Genomic DNA, 27,246 nt, shown 5'->3' with positions numbered 1-27,246 from the left:
GGACAGGCAAATCGCTGCAAGGCCCATCAACCGTCCCCGCCTCCGCAACCGCCTTTGACCACCGCAGCAGCAACCACATTAATCACAGAGCAGCGCGCCTTAAGTTATGCAATGGTATTTTTTTCGTTCGAAACAAACGGAGAGAAAAACAACAACGAAAGATGAATGTCGTACACACAGAGCAAAAAAAAAAGAAACTTATTAAACAATTTATAAAGTTTGCGTTTTGTGTGCCTTTTATATTTACTGAGCGGGAGGCGGAGGCGTGTCGTGGCATTTGTAGTTGGAGTCAGTCAGCATAACGTTTTCAATTTCATTAAGTTTAAAGTCGTTGCCTGACTGCCTGCCTGACGGACGTGCTTATGCAGAATGCTCATATCCGGTGTTTACATATAAAAATTGATATTTTATGCAAAATATTTATACAGCCAAGCAGGATGGGGAGGAGGAGGCCAAAGGAGCAACAGCCGAGTTGCGTGTGCTGCGAGCGAGTGTGTGTGCCCAGGTGTGTGCTCGATAATTTTGACAGAGCCCTCGAGTTGGGTGCCAGCAGCAAGAACACAACGTCTCAGGTGTACTGCAGTAGCACAGCCTGATCCTGGCTATGCCACGCTTAAGTCCATCTCGTTTTGTGGCTTTGTTTATTCCGCTGCGGCGTGCGTTCGCTTCTTACTGTTGTTGTCCTTCGCTTAGCTGTGTTTTTTGTACCCGTTACCAATGGAGTAAAGGGGTATTTTAATTTTGTGCCAGGAGATGTAACTTGATGCAACTCGATCAGCGCCAGCAAGTCGATATAGCCAAGTGCGTCTTAGCAATTATTTATGAAATAATTTTGTATAGCAAACAACTGCTGAAACTGTAGAGTATTAATTCCTTTCGTTGACAAGTTGGTATATGTTATACTTAATGGTATATTTTGAATGTAATAATATATATTTTATACGAAATATATATTTGGGCATATTTTTGTATTTTTTTATAGCTAAAACCAATTATTTTTGAATGTAGTAATGTATTGATATACCAAACTCGACTTCGTGTTATTATTTAGTATTTTTCTCAGTATAATAATTCGGTATTTTTAACGAATTATACTACTTTTACATTTAGTACTACATTTAATTACTTTACTTATTTATTTTGATATGTTTTAGTATTTTATATATATTAATTTGAAGAATTTTTATATTATACAGTTTTCACAGGGTTTTACTTTGGTTGAAAATGTATATAGCGGGTATCTCAAAGTTGAGCACATTCGACTGAAGCTTTCTTATTTGTTTTTTTTTTATCCTTTGTCGTGTCGGTTTTTATATGCTTGTTGCCGCCTTGTTTGCCGCATCAGCTATAAATACACACATACATATGCGTAATCCAGCCAGCCTGCTTTGTCCGTCTGTCTGTCTGTCTGTCTTTTCGTATGTCTGTCCTGTCTGTGGTTGTCTCGCCTCGACGGTTTAAACAACTACCAAAATGTTTCACTTAATGTTGCTCATTTGTTGCTGCTGCTGCTGCTGTTGTTGATGCTGTTGTGGCCGTTGTAAGTACATGCAATTTGTTAGCCATTTTACACGGCAACTCTTGTCGTTTTCTCCACACACCACACACACACAGACACATTCGCACGGTTACAGGTACTGTGTGCTACATGAGCTGTATAGAAATTGAATAAAGTTGTGCCATGGAGCTGACAGCGTAAACGAGCGAAAAGTATTACAGCAGGAGAGAAGCAAAGTGAGAGGTCCAACAGCATCATTCAATAAAAAATTAATATGAAAACATTCAATGAGCGTGGCACAAAGGCGCCAAAGCGACCACACACCTTCCCGTTTTCCTGCTTCCCTTGTCTGTTCCACTGATGAGCCAGCAAACTCGACTTGTGTTCATGTGTGTTAGCGTAAATCAGAGGTAATACGGTTTTATGGACACTGCGAGCCGGAGCATCAAGTTGAACACACATACCATACATACATATACGAGTATTTTATATATATATTTATGGAGTAGTTTCACCTGCTACGCTAAATGCAGCCAGCAACAATAACAAAGCAACAAAAGCAGGCTAATAAAAACATATATACTCATACGCTCACACATCTTTGTGCCGTCTTTTTGCGTGTTTGGTCGTGTCATGTAAGCGGATATGCATGCAACACTCGCTTTTTTTTGCAGGCATCCGCGCGTTGATTATACTAACTAAACTTGTTTACTTATGCTGCTCGTGTCTGGCGAATGGCGGCGCACCAACACACCAGTAGCCCCCCAGCGGGGAGTTAGCGGCATACTTGCAACGCGCTAAACTCCTCCACTGAAACATTCCCCATTTCCGCATACCAAATGTATGCACTGTTCACTCTCTCTCTCTCTTTCTCTCGCTTTAACTTGCTGGGTGTGTATAAAGTGCAAGTTTCAGCATTACCAAGTACTCTACACAATCGACGCCTGTGTAAATTTCGACTTATCCGCACGTTGAGCAAGAGCAATGCAAACAGCTGCTAAGCGACAACTACAACAAATGAAACAGTGAATAAACTCATTGCTGCTGCAACTGCAACAACTGCAACTGCAGCGGAATCCCAACTTAAATCGTGGCCCCATTAGCGATGATTAGGTGCTGTGCATTCCAAACAAGCTTTATTCATTTAACTAAAACATCTGGCGAACTCTATTTACAACAATAAATTCAACGTTTAACCTCTATAGCAAATTTTCTAATTATTTAGCGTGTATTTTTAGCTCCCCAATCTTGACCCAAATTTAACAGCATCTTTTGCTCAATTGCTGCAAATTCTTTGCAAAACTTGCAGCACTCTACTTATAGTGAATTAAAGATATCATTCAAGGTGTAACAAAAAAAAAATACCTTATACAAAAATACACAGAAAGGTAGGAATTGCCAAATATAAATCATTGATCAATAGCTCATTCACTTTGTTGATTGATTGCCACAATCTTGAAGATAGAACCGTATTCTTTGCTTTCACAATAGTTAACTATAAATATACAGCTTCAATATTCGTAAGCTACAAAAGTGATAACAAAGAAACATTTATGCTAAGAAAATGTTTATCACTCTGGCGAAATTCAATTGGAATAGGATATAAGAATGGACATTTACAAGTGTTCATGTTTAAAGAGAAGAAAAGAAAGAGTAGAAGCCAATTTGGTATTTTCTACTTCGCAGATTAACTTGGCCATAAAAATTAAGCAAAAACCTCATTAATAATAGTTATTGTTATATACAAAAAGCGAGCAAACGTTTGTGATTTCATGATGTCCAAGTTCAAAGTAATTGTAGACAATTTAATACAATAAATAATCAAAAAATCTTTTAACGACCATGACTATCAATCCTTTACTTACATCGATTCAATACTGTGCAACTATGTCGCTTAAAAGTCTATTAATATTGAAATTTAATATGTAAAATGCATTTTTTCAAACTGCGCATATTTAAAAACTTTATATCGCTCGAAAATTTGTGATGCAAAAAAATGTGCGATGATAAAACTGCCAACTCATAAATAGCAAACTACGTACAACAGGGGAAGGGGAATCAAACTTCTAGCTAGAAAAATGGCGAAATTTGGAAACTAGTTGCGGCTGTAAGCCACAAGCATGTATAGTTGATGTTGTTGCTAACAAGGCTGCTTGGGTTTGGTCGCATGGCTTTTAAGCAATCTCTCTTTAGCTCTCTCTCCCTCTCGCTCTCATGTACACACATTGTTAGCCAAATAAGTACACATGTATGTATCGATGTAAGTATCTGTGGGTGTGTTTGTGTGTGTGTGTGTGTAAATGCAAACAACGTTCAAATTAATTTTTGCCAGAGCTAAGTAATCCAGACCTGAATGTATGTAGGTACTATACAGCTATAGGTACACAGCTCCCAACTGTGCGGCTGCTGATTTAATGGGCCGCCATCAATGTGAAGAGGGAAGATGGCGGGGCTGAGAGTTGTGATAACTGTGAGCATTGAAGATGCATTGAAATCTTGCATTGAATGCAGTAACTGAGCGTTTGAATAGCATTGCAATTGCTATTGCGATGGCGATGGCGATGGCGCAGGCGATGAGATTGTGCTCGAGTGTGGCCATAAAAAAGTAAACTCTAAAATCGAATCGAATCGAATCGAAATTGCCACAAAAGCTGGCTGCCTGGTGTAACATTGACTACAGCAGGGGATAGTTTTAAAGCCATAAACTGCAGCCATGAAAGAGAGACAGACAGAGAAGGATACAGAGAGAGAGAGAGGAAAGGTAGAAACAATCTTTTTAGTTGCAGCTACTGGCAATGAGTTTACATAGAGTAGAGACGAGAGACGAGAACCCAAGCGACTGCTTACTAATTATAGATAAATAAATTATAATTGACTGAGTGACAGCGACACCCACAAAGCGAGTCACTTGGTGGTGCATTGACTAACACAGACACGTGGAGAGGCGCCACGAATAGAGCGAGAGAGCTGTCAATGGCGCGCACAATGAGCTAATTTTAAACAAATATTTATGCAGCAATTAAAACGGTTCAGTTGACTTTAGTGTCGCAATGGCGCCCAGACAACGGTGGATGGATGATGAACAACGATGAACGAGAAGGACAAGGCACTGAATAATCTGCACAAATCAAATATACATACATAGAAGAACAAAAACTAATATATGTATGCAGATTTGTGAAATATATGCAGTTAAAATTGTGCTGCACAAACATAAAGCCAAAAGAAAATTGCTTTCAATTCAGACCATGAATGATGAATGCTTTTACAAGTTTGTCTTTACTATCTTCGACATTGCCAGCCAGCATCCCACCTTCCACTCTGTCACTGTCTCTGTGTCTGTATCTGTGTTTGTGTCTGTATCTCAGTCTCAGTCTCAGTCTCAGAGTCTCATTCTCGCTTGCGGTTAGTTTTCGACCGCATTCAACTTTTCTGGTAATGCCAATCAAAGTGGCTTCTAGTGCGTGTGGGTGCAAAGTGCAAAAGATGTATTGAGATTTTGCCATTAAGCCATCATACTCGACGAGCAAGAGCAAACTTGGCAATGCCATCGCCAAAGGATCAGCAACATCAGCATGCTTCGAGTAGCTACTTCGAGTAGCAAACCAAGAGTGAGAGAGAGAGAACGGAAGAGTAAGAGAGAGGGGTGCAATTGCAAGTCAGCTTAGGCAATGCTAAGTCACTTCATGCCAATGTGTGTGCCTTGTACCCTTATTCAACTATATGAAGTGTCAGAAATGTCTTTGGCTTTTGCTATTGCTGTTGCTGTTGCCTTTGCTGTGACTTGACTTGGCCTGGCAACACTTTTATCTGCTCATCGCTCAACCGCCCTCTCATCTGCCTAATTGAATTCCTTAACGTTTGCCGCTGTCGACTTTTGCCACCTCCTTCTTCTTCTTCTTCTGCTTCTTCTACTTCTGCTTCTTCATTCCATCGCATGTTGTGTTCAAGGAAATCTCTGCGAATGTTTCCTTTTCCGTTCGAGTGCTGCTGACTGCTGGCATGTATGCGACATGGGGCATGAAGCACCCACTGCCACTGCCAACACGCTGCCACTTTTACACGGCTGTCATCCGCTGTCCCCCTCCCTCTCTCTCTCTCTGACACCCTCTCACTCTGCTGTCAAAGAGTGTGCCTAAGTATGTCGATATCGAAGTTTGCCGCCCGCATGCCTTGAATACCATTTTCTAAATGCCTTTTTTAATAACTGTGTCAATTGACAATAGCATATGTAAAAGTGACCGAGTGCTGCGAATGTGTGCGTGAGTGTGTGACAACTATTGCATAATTGAAAATGTCGTTTATTAGCTTTTTACAGCAGAGCCTGCAATGTTTGACCAAAAAACTGATTTTAATTAGCAGTTGATCGCCAACGCACACCAGTAAATTTGCATTTACTTTAATTAATTGAAACAGCCACAGCTGTCAATTCACACACACACACATATGCACATAAACATAAACATATATGTAGTTAAGTATACCTGCTAATTGGTCTAATCGACATCTGGCCACACACGAGTATTAATAATGCATGTTGTGTGTGCCATAATTGGCCAGGACAGCACAGCCAGTCAACATTACTGTGTGTTCTTATTGATTTCCTCTAGCCAAACATGTGACTAATTAATTCAACTTACTGAATTCGATGGTGAATAATTACAACATCGATAAAATTAATTTAATGGTGAAGCTCAATTGATGTAGCTTGAGTTTTCGTAGTGTTGTGTAAGCTACATTTTATTTACTTAAAAGTTCGTTCGTTCATTTTTGAGCTGTGAACTAGGTCGTTCATTTCGATCGTTCAACTTTCTTTCTAAAGTTGTTCGTCGTTCTATTTCGTTCGATAACACTTGTCAGTCGATGTCGTACATCGTTTTTTGGCTCGTCCTTTTATGAACGGAAAAGTATTATTTGTATATGCTTAAAGTTTTGAAAGTAAAATTAAAACAAAACTAATTTAGGTTAATATGAACTCATTAATTAATTTAAGCTGTGGCAAATTACAACATTGACTTTAATCAGTTGATTGGCTACTTCAATGAAGTTAATTAATTCAATAAATGTCATAACTTTGCAAATTATCAAAAGATGTGCAGCTGTAGTATGTGCATTACAAATCAGATTTGAATAGTTAGATATTCAGCACTCATAAAGCTAAATTAAACTCGAACTGCATTTAAATCGATCGATTTGATTACAGTTCATTTTCCCTTTACATCTTTGAGCTGTGTTGCCTTTTGCTTAATACTTAATTTATAATGCTCTTTAATTCATGTTGCATAGAGGAAGTGCTTAGCAAATGGTCAAATGCTGGCATTCTGCAGGCAGGCGGCATTTGAAACCCGCCAGCAGCTGAGTGGCATCAGGGACAAATTAGGTTTAATCGCATGTCAAATGCCTGACAGTGCCACATGCTATGAATTCTATCTCTCCCTCTCGCTCTCTTTCTGTCTTTCTGTCTGTGTCTCTTTTGGTGTCAGCGGCACCGAAAAGGTCGTTGTTTACTTGCCAAATTGGGAGCGGGACAGCGCGAAACAGTTTTCATTATCATGCCTCGATTGCTGCTGCTGCCGCTGCTTCGCGAGCTCGTTATTTGATGCTTTATTCAAGGCCTTTGATCTTTTATGCGCTATAGTATATCTATGCACTGCCAGCTTCCGTCGCCCACTTTCCCACCTAGAACTCAGAGAGTGGGAAAGAATGAAAATTTACGTTGACAATAGACCTCCCAAAATGCGGCCTTGATATTACCAGACAACAACTGTCCCCATCAGAGATGGCGCCCTCGACGTTTGCCTCTATCGCGTATTTCCACGAAACGTGCATTAATCCTATAATAATGCGCTAATCTCACATGGCTAAAAAGCAGATTAAACAAAACTGATTATGCGAAACAACGATGTGAGGCTGATGTTGACAACAACTGCTTCCAAATGAGGCCGTTGTCAAATGCACGCTGACAACGCGTTGTATGCGCGATGTCAGCTGATGCAGATGCTGATGTATTGTATGCTGCTGCTTGATGCTGGCTTTCATCTCGTTCGCTTGCTGTTCACCTCTTCACCACATCACTCACTGTCGCTTGCTCGCTCGTTTTTCCGAGCTGTCTCTTTTTCGCTTGCATATGGCTTAGCTGAAGTGCAACACTCAGCGTTTTCTTTTAAATAGTTGACGCTGGAAAAGTGGAAGCTTAATTAACATAAGGGAGCACATTTCGAAAATGCCTCCAAGCCTGCCTCCCTTCTCCTCGGCTCCCTCTTCTCTGCCGCTGCCAATGAGTATGTGCTTGAAAGCTTTTAGCCAACACACACACTCATACACTCACACACGCTTGCAGAGATCATAAAATCTGGCAAAAATGTTTTGCCCCCTTCGCTCGTTGCGTTCGCCACGAAGATTTTCAAGTGCGAATTGTCAAGTGGGCCACCAAATGCAAATGTTGCCAGTTTTTTGTCAACTGTCAATATATATGTGTGCATATGTGTGTGTTAGTGTGTGTGTGTGCGTGCGACAAGGGGAAAACAAAACATTGAAAAAAAATAAAAGTGAACTGCGACTTTCACAATAACTGGGCAAAAATGTCAAACTGCTTTATAGAGCAATGTGATTAAAATGACGTCTGCGACAGCAGCACAAACTAGCACAATGTCCTCCAGAGTGTGCAGAGTGCAGGCAGCAAAGCCAGCAAAGCGGAGGAGGACGGACGGCAGGATTCGTTCCATTTCCTTGACCGAAACGCAACCCGAAGCAACGATTTTATTTTTGTTGTTTTTTTTGTTCGTTTGTTGTATTTCTTCCCCATTTTTTCTCCACATTCCTTATTATTTACGGCCGCCATTGTTTAAGTGTGTGTGTGTAAGTTGGGGGTGTGCTAGAGTGTGTGTGTGTGTGTGTGTAAAAATAGCTGGCCATAGAGCCGAGTATAATCGTGACGTCAGCTGATTTTTATCTGCAGCTACAAAAGCAAAACAAAAACAGAAAACGAAAGCAAAGGCTGCGATTACAGGCTATAATAAATGCAGCAAAAGGAAATTTTGTGGGGACTCTCTTCCTCTTCTTCCTCCGCCTCCTCCTTTTCAGCTGTTGTTTGTATCTGTCTCGAAAGTATGCTGAACAGCAACAGCAACAGCAACAACAACAATAACTATGTGGCAGCAGGAGCAACAGCAAACAGCCGTCAACTTTGCGCCGTGGCATGCCGCACCCCGCTCCGTCCCCCTCCTCGCACGCCACGCAACTGAAAACAATCAACTTTTCTTAGTTTTTCGTTGTTGTCGTTGTCGACAAACATTTGCGCGACATGCGCGCAGGAAATCGAGTGTGCAACATTGCCCAAGCTCCCTTTTCCCTTTTCCCCTTTCACATTTTTTTTCCTTCTCTCTGCTTACTGTTTGCCATTGCTCAGGTGGATTGTCGTCCTTGATGCAGCTGCAGCTGCTCTCCATCAGCCAAAGTAAAAAAAAGAAAAAGAGAAAAAGAAACACAGATGGAAATGGGAATGGGGCTCGAGGCTTGAGGGCTTGGGACTGGGAATGAGCAAAAGGGTTTGAGAGGGTGGTATGCGAGGGGGGTAAGAGGTGGGTAAAAAGACTGAGCACTATGGCAACATCATCTTCAATCAGTTGGCCTATCATGCCCACTTGGGAGGCCACTTTCGCTACACTTGAACCTTTGTTTATGCAAATCAAAACTGTTGCCCATGGCCCACTTCTTGTGCGCTCTTTGTTGCCATCTTGTCGACTGCATTTTCGACCAGCTCTTTTCATCATCATCATCAGCCAGTCAGGCTGCCTTTCTCGATTATCCCCGCTGCCACAACCTGAGTGACTCTGTGTGCCTTAACTACAGCCTCTTTTTTGCCTTGGCTGACTTCCGCCTTACCAAAAAGTGCTGCATACTTTTGTGCGCTACTCAAGGCGACTGTCGCCCAATTTGCTATGCATCGCTCTTAATAGCTGCTTAGTTGTGCACACAAAATGAAATGCATGTGAGTGTGTGTGTGTGTCTGTGTGAGAGATTGCAATTACGCCTTTGTCTCTCACAATATGCGCTTTGTGCGCGCTTCTTTTGTGACAGCGAAGTTGACGTTGGGCTTGGAAATTGGACACGAATGCTAAAACTTGGCGGTCAAAGGTTCGCTAATTGATGCAGCTGTCGCATGCAATTCACACATATATCGTTTAAGTTGTTTTTAATTAACTTTTAAAGTGCCAAACAAATAGTATTATATATAGAGTCGTATGTGTATCTTAGTTATACTTGTAGTTAGTTGTTTTGACATTGACAAAGGAGCTTAAGACTCGCATTGTCTTTTTGTGCGTGTGTACCGTATTTTGAAGCGCCAAGCAATTTAAGTCAACACAATGACTTTGAGTTGAAAAGTCAGAGAAGAAAGTCGAAGAAAGTCGCAGAAAACTTGCTGGCTGCTCACATTTCCCTCTTTAGATTGTTACGGGCTGCTTCACAACTGTTTAACTCAATAAGAGCTGGGCAAATACGAGCACAAGCACGCTCTTTCACGGTCTGCACAAGCCTTCAAAAAGAAAGTTGCGCTCTGCTTGCAGCAGCAGCAGCAGCAGCAATTGTAGAAAAAGTAGTAGAAGTAGCTCATGTTTACTCCAGCCACACCCAGCTATTGTAATCGGACGTTCCTTCTGTTAGCTACACGTACAAAGCAAAAAACTTTGTACTAGGGCAAAAGTTGTATGCACACACACACTCAAAAAAAAAGGGATAGCACTAAGGCAATTTTAATATGCATAAATCATGAAAGATTCAACTGGTTCAAAGTCTACACTTCCGACTACGAGTGTGTGAGTATTTAAATAAAGACACATTGGGTCGAAGAGTGTCAGTGTCAGTCAGTGAGTCAGCAAGTCAGTCAGTCAGATAGTCACAAGTCAAAAGTCACCACCTTCCGTTGGGTATCTCACATTTCCGCTGCCAGCTAACAATACTCTAGAGTTGCGCCATCGCATTCCAAACTCTCGCTGACATCTGTCAACCGAGGTTTGTCAATTGATCTACACAGTCAAGGGAGCAGAGCACGCTCATAACAATAACAATCTCAGCTATAGAAAGAAAAAAAAACTACAACTACTACTATGATTGAACCTTTCCTCTAATGGTCGATAAAGTTGTTTCGGTGGCTGCCAGCTGCCATTTGGCCGATATCAATTTGTGGTCATCAGAGAGCAACGTCATCACATCAACATCAAGCCCAACATTTCCGTAGCACATGACGATGACGATGACGAGAACGAGAACGATGATGTTGGTTGTCGAGAAGAATGCGGATGCCACTGACAGGTCATCTAATCTGTTGTTTGACCTTTCAAACAGATTTCCGAGCACAACCTGCCGATTGCCGCTGTCGTAATCGTAGTCGTAGTCGTTGACAATTCACTCGATGCACGAGTTTGATGCGTCACCAGGCTGACCGCCTGCGGTTTCATGGAACCACTTTGCAAGCATCCCAGCAATAGCAACACAAAGATAGTGTTGTGTGTATGTGTATGTGTGTGGGTGGTAATGCAAACATGCTGTTCTATCCAGCTGAGCCAACTTACTGACGCCCCGGAGTGCAAATTACGCATACGCAGCGTGCAACAACAAACGCAACATGTGCATTTATAGCTGCAAAGTTTTTAATATGTTTTTAGCAACTTTACATACAGAATCAGAAGCACTCACTCCCCCGCACACACTCACACACACACACTCTCAGGTGTGTGAGCTTAAACTCGATTTCGTTGAAATGTTTTGTGCGTTTTTGGCTAAACGTGCCAAAAGTCACGCTACATGGCCTAATGCCATTTGCATATTTATGTGCCGTTTTGCAGCAACGCTCTTGACTCTTGATAAGGGGTAAGTAAGCGGGTAGGCGGGTCCTAGATCCCTTCTTCAGCTTCATACTCGGCTTCAGCTATCCCTTTTTCGGATACAAATTCATTTTATTGTTATGCACAAGCAAATATTGAAATTAGAATACAAATTAAAAAGCTTTTAATGTAAACAGCAGCAGTAAAGGTTCTCTTCTCTTCGCTTCTTTTCGCCTCCTATTTTCGGTTTCTGGGCCAAAGTTGGCACTTTTTACCCAGCTAAAAGTGCCACGCCCACATGACGCTGAAGGCATTTCCTGGCATTGTCGTGCCTCAGCACAACAACTGTTGACTTTCGCCTTGAAAGCCTTGGAAATCCAGCAGCCAGCAGCATTTTTGATTTATGTTTTGTTGGTTAACTGACTACGAGAGCATTCCAAAGATGCAAAACCCACACACACAGTACACTTTGCTATGCTTTGTAGTCGGGCTGAAAACTGAAACTAAGATTTAACTTAAATGTTGTTGAAACTAGTTTGAAAGTGTAGCGAGAAGTTTTCTACATATGTTCGTAAATTAGGCACAGACATTTATTAATGAAATTATAATTTCAAAACAATAACGAAAAGCTTAAATATTTATAAAAGCAATTCTATTACCAGCAACACATCTATTCGTGATTGATTGATGTACTCTATTTTGCAGCAATCAATATTTCTGTAGCGACTATTTGTGATAACATTTATTCACTTTCCATATCTGTCAGACAATCCATTAGTTGACTATTTTTGAACACATCAAGCGACGTCCGTGACTAAATCGAAACGTGATGTTTTTATTTTTTCCTGACTATCCGAAGCACTTTAAACAACCGTCCTGCTTCCCATACTGTTGAAATGTGAGTTTTGCTTTTTTTGGGCAAAAATGTCATCGACTCATGTTACGGCTACAAATAGCTCGCGTTTTAGCCAGAACTAAAATTGGCAATGCCAAAATGTCGATGTCGATGTTGATGGCGTTGTCGAACGTTCTGTATGTTATGCTTTAATTTTGCATTTCACAATTTCATTTTGTGCCAAATGTGCGTTTGGGTATTCTTCGGTAGCTCTGCGTCCTCCAAAACAAACAACAGGCGACCAACCAAACACGGCCCGAAACGAACTGAATAAACAGGAGTAACCAAACACACACACACACACACACACATATACTCATAGATATGCAAGGGACAAAAACGAGAAACGCAAAAAAATAACCGAAAGAAAGAAAAACAATTTTACGTTTTACTTTGTGCCACACGAACAGCTTTTGTGTGTGATATACGACTACGAAAGAGAGACTACCATACATATGTATCCAAAATACTCGTGTGTACTTCGTTGTGTGGTTGTGTGTGTGCCCAGTATTTTGACAATCTTTGCTGCAGCAGCCATATTCTCATGACCCAAAATGCGTTCTGTCGATCGACAACAACGCAAAAAAAAATAAAACAGCAGAAGAAAAAAGGGCAAGCCTCGGCATCAGGTCAGATAGGGGTCGATTTGGGCTCCGGCTTGGGATTGCGGTCGGGATTGGGATTTGTAGAGAAAGAGAGAGATAGACAGAGAGTGAGAGAGAGAGAGAGAGAGAGAGAGCTGAATTGCGACTGGGTTTTAGTAATTGTAGCGTATATTTTGTGTTTGTGTTGAGCCCAGTCTGCTATTCGCCCGCAGCACTTTTTGCGTATAATTATGGCAACATAAACAACAGCATCACAAATACGCACACACGCACACACACAGACACACACATCTATGTTGATTGTGGAGTGAAAAGGATAGTTGAGGCGTATTCAAACAGCAGCTGGTTGATTTGCTGTTGCTTGTTTTTCCCGTTCTCGTTCTCATCATCGTCATGTGCGTGTTAATGGATTTTGCCACGTTCTTTTTTCTTGTTACACTTGCATAATTGAAAATTAATTATTTACAAATTGTTAAATTGCCAAAGAGACTCATAATGAGTCAAATATATATATCTCTACTACTATTTTTATTTTTTTTTTTTCGATGGCAGGTTATAAATCAAATGCTGTTTCAATAGTTGAAAGCCACTCAAGCAAACTGTTAAAGCTGGCTGAACAGGCAATTGAATTTCTGTTTCTGTTTGATTTGCCTTGGCAATTCATTCATTCACTTGCCGCCTTGCTACAAATTGATTGATTAATTCAATAAAGCGCTGATAACATTCCTCACTACACGTACAACTTGATCCTGTCGGGCCTCCCCAGGCGAAAGGGCAAATAAACTGCAGCCACTCTGTGCTCCCTTCCCTTCCCTTCACGCGCACCTGCAACAAGCCTCCAACGCAAGGCAAGGCAAGTCCGGGCAAATAAACAAACAAATCTGAGAGAAGGAGCAAAAATGAAATGAATATCCATTTCAAAGATTGCCTGTTATGCAATGCAGAGCGAGCGGCGGGGGAGGAGGTGGAGTGTGAGAGTACTTTGGATGATTAGAGTAATTCACTAGCCATGATATATATGATGCTAGAGAGTATAGTTGTGTAGTAAGTATTAACAGCAAAAGTCAATTTGAGTGCAACAACAATGCAATAAACAAGTCAAGTGAGCGATACACACTCTCTCTCTCTCTCTCTCTCTCTCTCTCTCGCTCTCTTCTCTCTCTCTCTCTCTCCACTGGATGGCATCCTGCTGTCACAACACAAAAATGAGAAATTCTCGTAACTGGCAAGTGTCAATATGTCACATATCCACAGAGCGAGAGAATGAGAGATGGGGGAGTGCGAGTCTTTAATTTGCTTGCGCCACCAGATACGATAACAATAACCATAACCATAACTGTATCCATAACTCGCTCACTCAGGCATCATCAAACGCGCCTCTTCCATGCACAGAGCTTTCGTCAGTCTATCGAGAATGAAAAATGCCAACCGAATTGATATGGATGCAAATGAAAAATGTCAACTATTTGCGCGTGGCAAACGAAACAACCTTCCAGTTGAAATATGAATCAAGTAAGAAAACTATAGTCGGGTGTGCTCGACTGTCAGATACCGGCTACCAATTTCGGATAAAAGTAAAACAGAGCGGTATTCATTTTAAAATATACTACATTAATATACCGAAAAATACAAAAAATAATACCAAAGGTTATACTATTCATATTAATGTACTACGATTAAAATATTCCACAGAGTGCAAAGTATACCAGATTATCAACCAAATGATATATTAGGTATATTGATATAGTATCAAATACTGATCAAATGTATATATACACTTTATATGCTTGGAGTTGTCTCTTGTTATACACAATCGTATTATACCCTTCTACGCTATAGGTAGCGGGTATAAAAACTATTTCGAATACTACTCCATGGAGCATGCATGCATTTACTGTTAGTATTCGAGCACTCGCAGTGTGTGTATGTTTATTTATTCATTACAAGTAATATGCGCGTCCCCTACTTCATCCGCTGAGCTGAGCTCTGTGTGTAATACGAATATTTTTTACATTTTATATGCATGTCATTTGGCAATGTGCATTTTTAAAAATATATATTTACGGCACGTAGTTGTGCTGTCGAGAAGTGCAAATATGATTAAAACTAAGACCAGGTGGCATGTCAGGTAAGATTGACTGGACAGACACGCACACACACACACACACACATAGATAGACAACACACAAACTCTATTAGCATGAAAACTCGCCCAACCGTACGTATACGTAATTACGTAAAGAGCATAACTAATACGTTGCTTAGTTAATGAAAAGTTCCCCATAAAGCACATGTACATAACTTTATCTGACTTTTGTGACTAAGCTGGAGCTAAGCTCCTTTGCACAACACAACACAACACAACACAACACAACACAACATAACACGAAACAGAAAACAGCTAGAACAACAACTGTAACTAAAGCGAAAAAGTCGAAAGTTTTTAAGTTTGTTACGATAACAAGCATTGTTGCAAAACTGTTCCATGTTGAGTAATCTTATATTAGAAAATGCAGCTATGTTAATGGTATGTTATGTCGTTTTTATTCAAAGGATTTACATGGAACTCAATGTTTAAAACATGAATGTGAAATGTTAAAGTTGTTGAATTCAATGCCGAAAGTTATTCCATCTTCTGATATCGTATCTGATATTTGTATTTACCTATCGAAATATGCTGCAATGGAGACAGTCACTGAAGCATTGGCAACGCAATCCCGAACTGGTCAAAGAGCACAGATATAACACATAGTGTTCCGAGAATTACACAGGTTATTCATGTGACCGTAACACATGTGTTTGTGCAGTACAAACACATACAATATCTGGCGATTGGTCAGATTGGATTGGGGGAAAATTTAAGCAGCAAACATTTCAACATGCATTGCATTTTGGTGTCTGTAAATTACGAGCCGAATGTGCCAATTAATCATACGCTCAGTATGCCCAACTGTGGCAAGGCCGCACACACACACACACACACACACAACGATGATGGCAAAAACATTTCATAAATACGAATCAAAATGTTGCGCAAAGAATTCATGCTGTCATGTTTTTGAATGATTTTTCACAGTCGTCGTGTTTGTGTTTCTGTTTGTGTGTGTTAACTCTGTTATTTCTGTGCGTGTGTTTGCTTCATTTGTCTTTGTTATTCGCACAACAAAAACATTTAATAAAAATAATTTGCATTTCACTCCCGGCAAATGGGTTTATCAATTATGCAACTATTTAAGAACCGCATTGCAAAATGCGATATTAAAATTGCATACATTTTCTACCCTTTGCTTATTTTGTTTTTAATTGCATCGCAAGGACAACAGGTGAAATGCAGAGAGCAAAAGAAATATTGGTGGCACATTGTGGTTGTTTTTTAGCTCATTTTAATAATAACAGCAATTGGATTGTGTTGGGTCAGCAGATGATTTGCATTCTTGCCCAACAAATTGAATGTAAACAGACTAGAGAGAAAGTCTCTCGATCTCGTTCTCATGCTCTGCGGTGTATTCAGCATTCAGTTTGGACAGGTGCAGGACTCGGGTCACAGAAATTCATGAATTTTAAAACTCAGTGTGTTGTCAACGTTGTGCCATTTGTGGCAAGGCATTGGCCAGACAGTGTGCCTCACTGTAGTTGCACATTAATATGCTGCCAGGCGCACACACACACACACATCTATCTACACACAATCTGCACTCGTTGTCTGGTGGCTAACACTCGCACAGATTGATAACTGTGCTAATTTTCAACTCGAATGTAATTTGCACTCAAATTACATTTCCAACTTGCCGCTCAGATTACATTTGACCATCATTCATCCATCCTCAGTTCTCTCAGTTCTCGTCTCTCTCGTTCTTGGCCGACAACAGCAACAAGAACAGCAAACATGTTTGTGTCGAAATTGTATTACCAATTCCAATTTATTTGCCGTTTAACTGTTGCCAATTTTAACGCAGCATTTGAGATGCAGGACATGTGCCTCAGACCCCTCCCCTGGGCTGGCTGGATGGCTAATTTAGACCATATGACAGATAATATTGATGGTGCGCTTGATTGACGCTCACTTGATGGTCGATTTGGTCGATTTACAGCGAATGATAGCTTCTGGTTCGATGGACAAAGCAAGCACACAAAAACGATTTGGCAAGCGCATTTCTTTGTACTTAAATTGCAGCCAAAGCCAAATATTTGCATTTCTAATTATGCTGGCAATGTGATTATGAGAATTCAATTATTCAGAAAATGTTTTCATTAGATGCATAAAACAACATTTGCATTTTAATCGAGCGGCAGGTGCCGAGCAGCAATTATAATGGGCAGCAGCTTAATAATGAGCAAACATTTTAATTAGTGTCGCTGAGACATTTAATAGAAATCAATTAAACCATTTCAATTAATTCATAGAGATTTTGTTCGTCCTCGTTCGCTGCTATCGCATATGGTAATCCCTTTTGACGAGCTGCAAACTATTCCAGCATGTTCATAATCAGCTTACGTATGCAAAAGGAATAAGCGAGCAGTGAAGCATTTGAAGCTATCAGCTAACAATAGCGCATAGCGCATAGAACGTGCACAGTGTACCAAAAAAATATTACGTATACGCAGCGTATTATTTTATCTATGCGATTTTTTTGCTGTTGCTGTTGCTGCTGCTTCATTTTTATGCGCGTTCGTTGGCTCCGCTGTCGTGTTGACAAACTGCAAGCGGATGTCAGTCGGCGTTCCGCATCATTGCCATATATCCTGGCTGGCTAAAGGTATCTCCTCGCTGGCTAGATAGCTAGCGGATGAGTGAAAGCGGGGGAGCGTGGCAGCGGGGCAGCGAGAGCTGGCAACAAAATGAACATGCGCATGTATGATAGAGCGCTCAACTGGCAATGACGACACTTGAAATTGTTTCGCATGTTCCGTTTGGCCGCTGTGTAGAATGGAGTGGAGTGGAGTAGAGTGGAGATCAGCCAAGTGCCATGTGCCCAGCGTCGTGGCAGCGAACAGGACGCATTCGTCAAAATGCTGGGACATTCATCACGTCATTCACGTCAACGTCACCATCACTGCCATCACTGGCATCACCGGCAGCAGCAGTAGCAGTTGGAGGAACAGCAGCTATCATCCATTCCATTGCCGTCAACATTTAGAAGGCGCTTACTTTAAGTACTCATCTTTTTGAAGTATGAATGTGAATGTCAACGCATGTGAGTGCGAGTGCGAGTGCTTGGAGACAATTTCCACTCGCTTTTTCTAACAAGATTAATTAGCCGAAACTGTAGCTTTAAGTGTAACCTTAGTTTTCTACAACACGAACCTCGTCATCTGCAACTCATAATGATGATGATGTTGCTGCTTCTGCTTACTTGCTAGCTTGCTCGACTGCTTCATGTTGAACGCAAAGCAAACACCTGAGATTTCCGTTTCCGCTGGGACACGGCATGTTGTTTCTACTGTCACTGCTACCTGCCTGCCTGCCTCTCACTTCCCTCTGACCCCCTCTGGCTCCCCCTCGTTGCTGCCTTTTGTCTTGCGCGCTTTTTGTGTTCCGCTTTTCGCTTTGCGCTTGTTGTTTTTCGCTCTCTTGTATTTTGTGCTGCGTTTCCTGTTGCCTTGCCAATATCCGCCAACGGTTTACCTTTTGCTGTTTCAATACATCAACCGTGCTGCCCCAGCCTCTACCTCTGCTTTAGTCTCCGTCTCCACCTCTGCCCTCTTGGCTGCCAGCTTGGCCTAATTTATTTATGTTGTCAAATTATACGACATAAATGAATCAATGGACCCAAATATCAATTGCTAAAGTCATGTGCCGTTGTCCTGCCAAGGACACACACACAAACATACCCACACACATACACAAACCACTGATTGCGGCTGGCATTTTCAATTTTTGTACCACAGCTGCTGCTGACTTATTATGAAAAATTGTGCATTGATTAATGCCAGGCAACGCAACCGGGCGTGGCAGGTAATCGCAATATATGGCACACACACTCTCTCGATACACACACACACATACACATGTACGTGCTGATTGCAATTGGTTCGCTGCGCTTATTGCAGTTGGCATTTAATCAGCTGCAGAGGCCGAAACAATAGAAGGCGGGGCAGAGGGCGGAAACAGAGAACAGAGCACGAAGCAAACTAACGGCAGAGAGTGGACGAAATTGCCAAATTCTCGAACACATAAATCAATTAATTGAAACTGTCAGGTTACATTGTAAACATAAACATAAACACTAAGACAAACACAAGCAAGCAAACGACAACAGCGACACACACACAAATCTTGATCAATCTAGTTTGGGTTTGGGGACAGCGCGCATGGAACTCCGCCAAAGTTGCCACGCATGTGGCATGTGGCATGTGGGCAACGAGTGCAAACCAAAATAGACAGCAAACAGATATATACAGATATATGTATCTGGCAAGTTTCGCAGCTGGCTCTTTCCTGTCTGTCTTTTCCCCCTCGATACAACACACAAATATAATGCGTTGCGGTAAAATAAACTCGTGGCGAACTCTCAAAATATATATTAGACTATATATGCCATATTGGCAATGACAGGCCCTTTTTGTCTTTTTTCGTTGTGTGTCCTTTGCTGAGCTTTCCTGTTGTGCTACGTCATTTAATGAAGCATTCGCATTGTTATTCACTTCCACTCTCAATGCCAAAATAATGACTCCCATGCGTTTGCCTCCATCTCACATTCTACAGGGTTATATATATAGATACACATGCTGAAGCCATGCACGTATCTGAATATGTCTTTTGTCTCTGCCAAGCAAATTAGGGATACTATGTCAAATTTATGCAAATTGTAATTCAAATGTTGCTAATATGCATTCTATATTAGTTTGATCAAAAAGTAGCTTTTAGCCCAGATTTATTAGCATTCAACTTGGAAACTTTTAAGGGCGTCAACACAGTATCTTTTTGTATATTAATTAGCAAATTGTTAAGCGTAATTTTACTTCGATTTCTGAGACGATTTGTTTATACATATAGTAAATACTATAGTAAGTATGATCTGTGTTGCCGTTTATTGGCTTTATAATTTATAAAACAATTTTAATGATAATCATCATTCCGGAATTGAAATTTTGAAAGAAGAAAAAAATTTGGTAGCTTTGTTCATTGGCAAAAAATTCTATTTTTCTATCCCTAAATTGAATAGTTATCAATAACCTGCTTTATATATTAAAGAGATTGAAATTGCGATTGAAATCAAAGAAAAGTGTAGCTTTATTTTTTAAATTGATTTAAATTATTGTTTTTTTAACTGTTGGAAATAATTGGATATAAGATATATTGATAATTTCAATACTCATTCGATACCGCGCTTGAAAACATTTTTTCTTTGAAATGCAATCTTCTAAAGTGTCTATCACTATTATAATCACGGGGTATACTCCTTGTATACAGGACATCTCAGCAGTCTCAAATGCTTGTTCATTCAAATAGCACAAATCTCTGTGGCCAAAATTGAGTGCGTCTGCATATTTATATGCTCAAATGGCTATCAAGTCTAATTGAAAGCGGTATTAAACAACAATTTGGCATAATCCATTTGGATTTCGGAGCATGCAGTATAAACATAAACATCACGGAAAAGTTAACGGAAATGTGCAAACAGCAGAGAAAGACAACGACGACGAGGACGAGGACAGAGAACGACAATAAGACAAACAATTATATAAACAGAAGCACGCTCAGAGCCATAAACAAGAATACAGTCAATACAAGCAGACACTGGAGACAGCAACAGAAAGAGAGAGAGAAAGCAAGAGAGGGAGAGAGAGTCATGAGCCTGCAGCTGATAAAGCAGCTGTCGAGGCAAGTTTGTGGTTTTCTGCTGTTTCTTCGAAATGTTGTTTGCACAATATGTATCTGGTCAAATGAAAGTTTATGCCATGCTTTTCATTACCCAACCAGTGAGCAGTGACCAGGCGATAAGTGAAATAAAATGAGCTTCGGCTTAAGTTTAGCTCCAAGAAGGAGACGACCTCATTCCATCTTCAGTTCAGCTCGGCAGTTAAGCAGCTTGTGGTCCTGTAAATTCATTTAGCAAACTGACTAAGAATGCTTGCGCTCATTTTGCTTGCCAAACTTTTGAGATTTACTCTCAGTTCAAAAAAACTTGCCCTGGCCAGCACAGCTCGACAATCCATCAAAAATGCACCCGGACCCACGAAGGTGGATGGTCGCCTCCTCTGCACCTCACTCGGTGCCTCTCGGTGCCTCAGTGTTGCGCACAGTCGGTTCTACAAATGCTTTTGTGCGAATGCTACAAAAATGTTGAAAAACTTTTCTTCTCTCTTTTTTATTTGTACAAAATGACAGCGAGCTGCAAACAAAATACAAAACGAAACGAAACAGCGTGTAAGAATGTAAAAGTGTGTGAGTATAAATTGTTGTCAAACTGTATCCAAAACATTTCAAGACGTTGAATTCAAGTTGTGAAACTTTTGCCCAGTTATTTAATTGAATTTACCACCCGAAGGCGTCATAGTTCCGTTCCGTTCCGTTCTCCTTCCTCCTTCCCCCTGCACACTCATTTTACAGTTTGTATTTGCTTCGCTTAGATTTGTCCTTGCCACATTCCTCTCGCTCGCTCGCTCGCTTGCCGCAACTGCCTTCGTTTGTAGCATGTTGCAGAAAATAATGTGGCCACAGCTTTTTGAACTGCACTTTCGGCTGTGCTCGAAAGTTTCAATGAGTGTTTATTAAAGAGCTAAGCGCACTTAATAAGCTTATGGACAGGGCGTGGCCCTGAGCAATATACAGTTAGCTCTCCGCTGCTGCTGCTGTTCAGTGCACTGTGCAGTGAAGCGCACAAAAATGTTCGCCATTAACAAAACAATTCAAATTAAATGGAAACTCACAAATGCCTCAGACGCTGCTTTTCTGTGTGTTGGCTGTGCCTCTGACAGCAGCAGCAAAGCAGCAGGGAATGTGTTTTTAAAATAATATTGCATAACTGCAGGCGCAGCTAAAGAAATTGCCAAGAGTGGTTTAGCTTCGACTGTGAGTTTGTGTGTGTGTGTGTGTGTGTATGCAAGCATTTTAATTGTGCAAACATCAGCTAAAGAACAACAAAAATCGAGCATGTCAAGCATTCCGTGTGAGAATTTTTGAAGACCATCTCTTTGGCATTTAATCGGATTGCGAAGCGAGAGTGTGCAAATCAAATAGTTCCATTAAGAGAGACCTTCAGCCAGAGCCACGCTCGCTCACGTACATTTATATGCGTGGATTTAATAATATTAAATGACGACGACTGCCGCAACCTTCACTTCACCACTTACCATAATGGCGGTTGTGATGCGGTGAACTTTTGGGTTTTGCCGTTAAACGCAATTAATTGCTTACACTTCACACGAAACAGAAACCGAAACAGTCAGCCAGGAAGCTGAGAGAGAGATGCCTTCAGCCAACAGCCAACAGTCGACAGCCGTCAGCAGTTAACAGTGAACAGTGAACAGTCAACAATCATCGAGGTCTGACTATTCGTGCGTTTAATGCCACTTTCACTGTGAAACCGATGCGGATTGAGTTTCAGCATAAACCCATTCCCAGACCTCCACACACACACACACACATTGCTAGATGGTTCAAAAGACAAAGAGAGGGAAAGAGACCAAAGCAGAGACAGAGATAGAGACTGAGGAAGGGCGCCCCAATCCCCAAATGGCCAATGCGATGGGGGAGACGGACTTAATTACGCACGTATGACTGTTTAAATTGGGTTTGCTGTCGGTTCGAAATGTTAGTTTTATGTTAATTAACCATTGTTTATGCCAATTAAGGCGTCTGCCTCCTCTCCACAATGTGCTCGAGATAATATAGTATGAGATATGCTTCAAGTACTCATTCTACTCGTGTGGATATGCAGCACCAGAACAAATAGTCTGTCAGCAGATTCTCTCTACCATCTACCATGGCGATAGAACACTTAAAACACACACACCAACTCACACACACACAGGGTAGACATCATTTTTACGGCACACAGAAACCGCATTTGATGACATACTCATTTGCAATCTTGCTGATGCTTGTGGATTTTGATGGCGAAGCACGCACATCAAACACAATTTTAAAGTCGACCCACATTATCGATGCGAACATTTTAAATTAGGAAGCTGAGATTTCACCACAAAGCGCAATTAAAATATCAACTTAGATTATATTGGAAATAAACACGACTTATGTTTTTAAAAATAAATAGAAAATATTTTATATTGCCAAATAAATTAGAACCACAAATAAACAAAAGATATAAGTGAAACAAAATAAATAGAGAAATAATAAACAATACTAATACTAATAAAAAATAAATAATTTGAAGAACCATAAAAGTTGTGCAAAGTGAAAACTGACAATTTGGTAACCGAAACTGAGACTGAGATTTTCCTCCACTAGTCGCAATGCCATTCAACATTTAGAGTCTATCAAGTTCAATTTCCATAGCAATGGAAAATAAACAAGACTAATGGTTATAAAAATACATAAAATAAATTTTATAAGACAGGTGATAAATACTGAGCGGACAGAAGAAAGTAAAAACACAAAAAGAAACAAAACATATGTTATGCATAAATTTAAAATTAATAAAGCAACAAAACATTCTTTAAGGAAAATCATTTTATTATTGTGTAAAATATCATTTCAAACAAAATAACTTAATTGAAAATGATAATACAAAATATATAAAAAGATAAAATAATATATGGAAAAAGATTCTGTAATTTAAAAAAAAAATAACTTACAGTAAAATAAAATTGTGAGAAGTGATGGCTTTGACTTTAATTGAATGACTAGCAGAAATAAGAAAATGAATGAGAATAATTAAGTATCAGCTAAGAGCTTACTACGATAATTCCCTTTTGCCATTTACAATAAGTTCGCAGTCTACTTAACATTTTGATTTCGGTTGAAATTCACTTTCCAAATTCAATTTCAACTCAAGGCTCAACATTAACATAACAAGTCTAATCCCACTTCATAATTGTGTGCTCATGATTGTGCCTTTCCAAATGTGTGACAAGTCAGAAGAATGTGCTGGCAACGAATGTGAAATACGCTTTCAACTCGTATCTCATATACATATGTATAATTTATTGCGTATTTATTATTTAAAGAGTAGTTATATATTTCGCCAAGACATACAATTTTTAGACTCATATTTAATTTTTGAGGAAACTATTAATAGAAAAATACAAAATTGTTTTTTCTATCAGACACATTCTTGGAACACACACATTTTTAACCTACAATAGCAAATATAAAGACTGTTGTTTTATAAACTTTGATATCGTATAGTATGTCTTACACAAGGCATAACATGTCAATAAACTCTTTGACTCTTTGATGTCATTCTTACAATAACCGGCAACAAGTGTATCTAACTGAAATGTAGAAGCTGCTGTTTAAATCATAGTTTAACATATGGAAATGGAAGTGTGTTTCCCGTCTCCTCCTTTTTACTTCAAACAGCCATCTCTGTGCCAACCTACGATTTGTTCCCATATACGATGGCTCAAGCATATCACAAGCAAATCGGATTTGTGTGGCTCGTGGCCCAGTAATTCGTTCACATGCTGGGAATTACACTTAATTCGTATCAGATTTGATATGCTGAGAAATTTGACAAGTGTGGCTGCTGTTTCTCTTGCTGTTACTGTTGCTGTTGCTGTGTTGCGTCTGCTGTTGAATTTCAATCTGAAACTGAAGCTAAGGCTAAAGCAGACACAGTCATAGAGACATTGAAACTGAAACAGAAACAGAAACAGAATTCTCAAACGAGTCCAAAGTAAAGCTTCATTTGGTTGTGTTCCAGTCTCTGGGCAAAGACAAAGGACACAAGCTCGTAGCCACGGCAATGGTAATATCCTCGTCAGGATCTGCGCCTCCAAACTCTGCACACATTCTCTACTTTTCTCTCGCTCTCTCTTTGTCTGTCTCTCCTTCCCGCTTTCTCTTAGAGCTGCCAGTGGCAGACGCTGTCATATACACATGCGATTCCCTATTGTACTCTTCATTGTTTCTTTTGCTGCTGCATGCAAGAGTATGTGTGTATGAGTGTGTGTGTGTAATGTATGTGTGTGTATGTATATAATACGCTCTCACAGCTGTTTTATATACGGCCGCCACATTTCATTTCACTTAAGCTCTTTTAAACATATTTAAAGTACGTGATGTTAAATGTCTTCTGAGCATTTCGCCTCACTCACACACTCGCATAGACTCTCTGCTTAGGGTTTTTCTCTCAGTGTATGTGTGTGTGTGGGTGGGAAAGCTGGTTTCATTCTTTACCTTTTGCATAAGCAAATTTTAATATGTTTAACTCGTTTTGGGGCGGGCACGAGCAAGTTTCAAGTCGCAGAGCGTTAATTTTTGAACAGCTTCCCTCCCCGACTTCACTCGCTGTATATATATGTATGTGTGTGTGTGTGTGGCCTAGGCACATAAATGTCAACTGGCGCACTCATCCATCAATGAGCTTTGAAAAATTAACACTGTGAGTGACAGTAGCAAAGGACTAGCAGTCCTCACTCCATCAACAGCAGCAGCAGCCATGATGTGGACTACGACTGTGGCCTGTCGCTTTAAATTATGCAAAACGTTACAATTCCCCGGCTCAAAGGTATTGCGAAATGATGAATTGTGTTGCCAAAGAGTTAGTGGCATTCAGTATCCACCATCCGCCATTTACGGCTTCCCTCTCACTCCTCATTCCTCACTCCTAAATGGGCGTGCTCTGAAATGCCCTGGACAAACAAAGTTTGGCAGCCAAATAGATTAAATTCGATTAACTCACATTGCACGCTACGTGACCAAGTGCTCAACCGGGAATTGAGCCATCGTCTCTGCCACACAGCTATAAAGTGTACATCAAACATAAATAAACCAAACTACACTAAAAATGAAAATGAAACTAAGGTTAAACTACGGCTTAATAAGATTACAAGCTCAAATTGTTATTTTTTGTTTGAAATATGAAAAAAGTTTCGTAATCTGATTACTAACAAAAAATATACAAATATATTTTAATATATACAAGAATTTATAGCGTTTAAAAAAACCAAGTTATTGATTTTAAACCGGAGAATGGCGAGCAGTAGATTAAAAGAATGTATTTTGTATTAAATAATGAAATTATTTTTTAACACTTACTTTATTCGAACTAGTAGAAAAACTACATTCGAGTGTTTTCTGAAAGCAAAACAGTGCGGTATTATTATGTACTTTAAATATATAAAATAACAAGTAAGAAAGCTACAGTCGAGTGTGCTCGACTGTGATATACCCGCTAACCATTTTGAATAAAAGAAATATATTTTGCGGAATTTTTCTCAAAATATACTGAATATACTGCAAAAACACTAAAAATATACCAAATGGTATATTTGGTATATCGATAAAGCACCGCATTCAAAATATACCATCGACGACGCAATATACCAGACTGTCATCCAAAGCAACTAAGACCCCTAGTAAGTAGGCGTTTTAGCCATACAAAAGTATTTCTTTAATAACTTCGACAATTTCTATCTGATCGCAACCAAATTTTCAGAAATCATAACTACTATAGTAATTATTGTATGTACCAAAATTCGCAACTCTAGCTTTAAAATTACGCTTGTTATTCGATTTTTTTGATTTGTTGGGGCGGAAGTGGGCGTGGCAAAAATTTGAAACAAACTTGATCTGCGTGCAAACATAACAAATGCTATCTCTTATAGTCTCTGAGATCCAGTGTTTCATACGGACAGACGGACAGACGGACATGGCTATATCGTCTCGGCTGTTGACGCTGATCAAGAATATATATACTTTATAGGGTCGGAGATGCCTCCTTCTACCTGTTACATACATTTCCTGCCGGCACAAAGTTATAATACCCTTCTATCCTATGGGTAGCGGGTATAAAAATACCAAACAAATACTGGCATACCAATAGCTAAATATATTTGGTATATTAAAATACAGGTAGCTTATCAATCATGTTTTCTTTTTCGATTTGAATGACAGCAAGTCGAAATATCGAAACAACGAGAAATGGTATTTACTTAGTATACATTTGGTATTTTGTATTAAATAATACTTTTATTTTAAGTGGGTGTGGATTTATAATATAAATATATTATTTCAGCTTAAACACTTCAAAAAAATAATTAATTATAAATAACAATACGTACATATGAACAATTTCGAAAAAAAAATTAATTTAATGAAAAATACCATTTAATATGATTGCAATAAAATGCAACAGAGAGCTGAAAGGGAAGCATGAAAACTATTGATTTTATTTGTGCAACACAGATAATGCTCTTGATATGGATACCAACTATCATAGATGCAACTTGTAGCAGCTGCCTGTGTGTCCAATTGACTCAATTTGCAGCAACGATGCGCAAATCTGCAATTTC

At 39.9% G+C, this 27,246-nt stretch overlaps 1 protein-coding gene across 20 annotated transcripts in view; it reads left to right on the top strand.

The window, feature by feature from the left end:
- Positions 1-27,246, top strand: part of LOC117568858 (pneumococcal serine-rich repeat protein) — an 87,120-nt gene that overhangs the window by 47,095 nt on the left and 12,779 nt on the right. The window lies entirely within an intron of this gene.

This window comes from Drosophila albomicans, chromosome 3 (genome assembly GCF_009650485.2).
Source record: "Drosophila albomicans strain 15112-1751.03 chromosome 3, ASM965048v2, whole genome shotgun sequence".
Lineage (NCBI taxonomy): Eukaryota > Metazoa > Arthropoda > Insecta > Diptera > Drosophilidae > Drosophila > Drosophila albomicans.
Note: the sequence above shows the minus strand (reverse complement) of the source record. Positions and strands in the feature narration are given on the sequence as shown.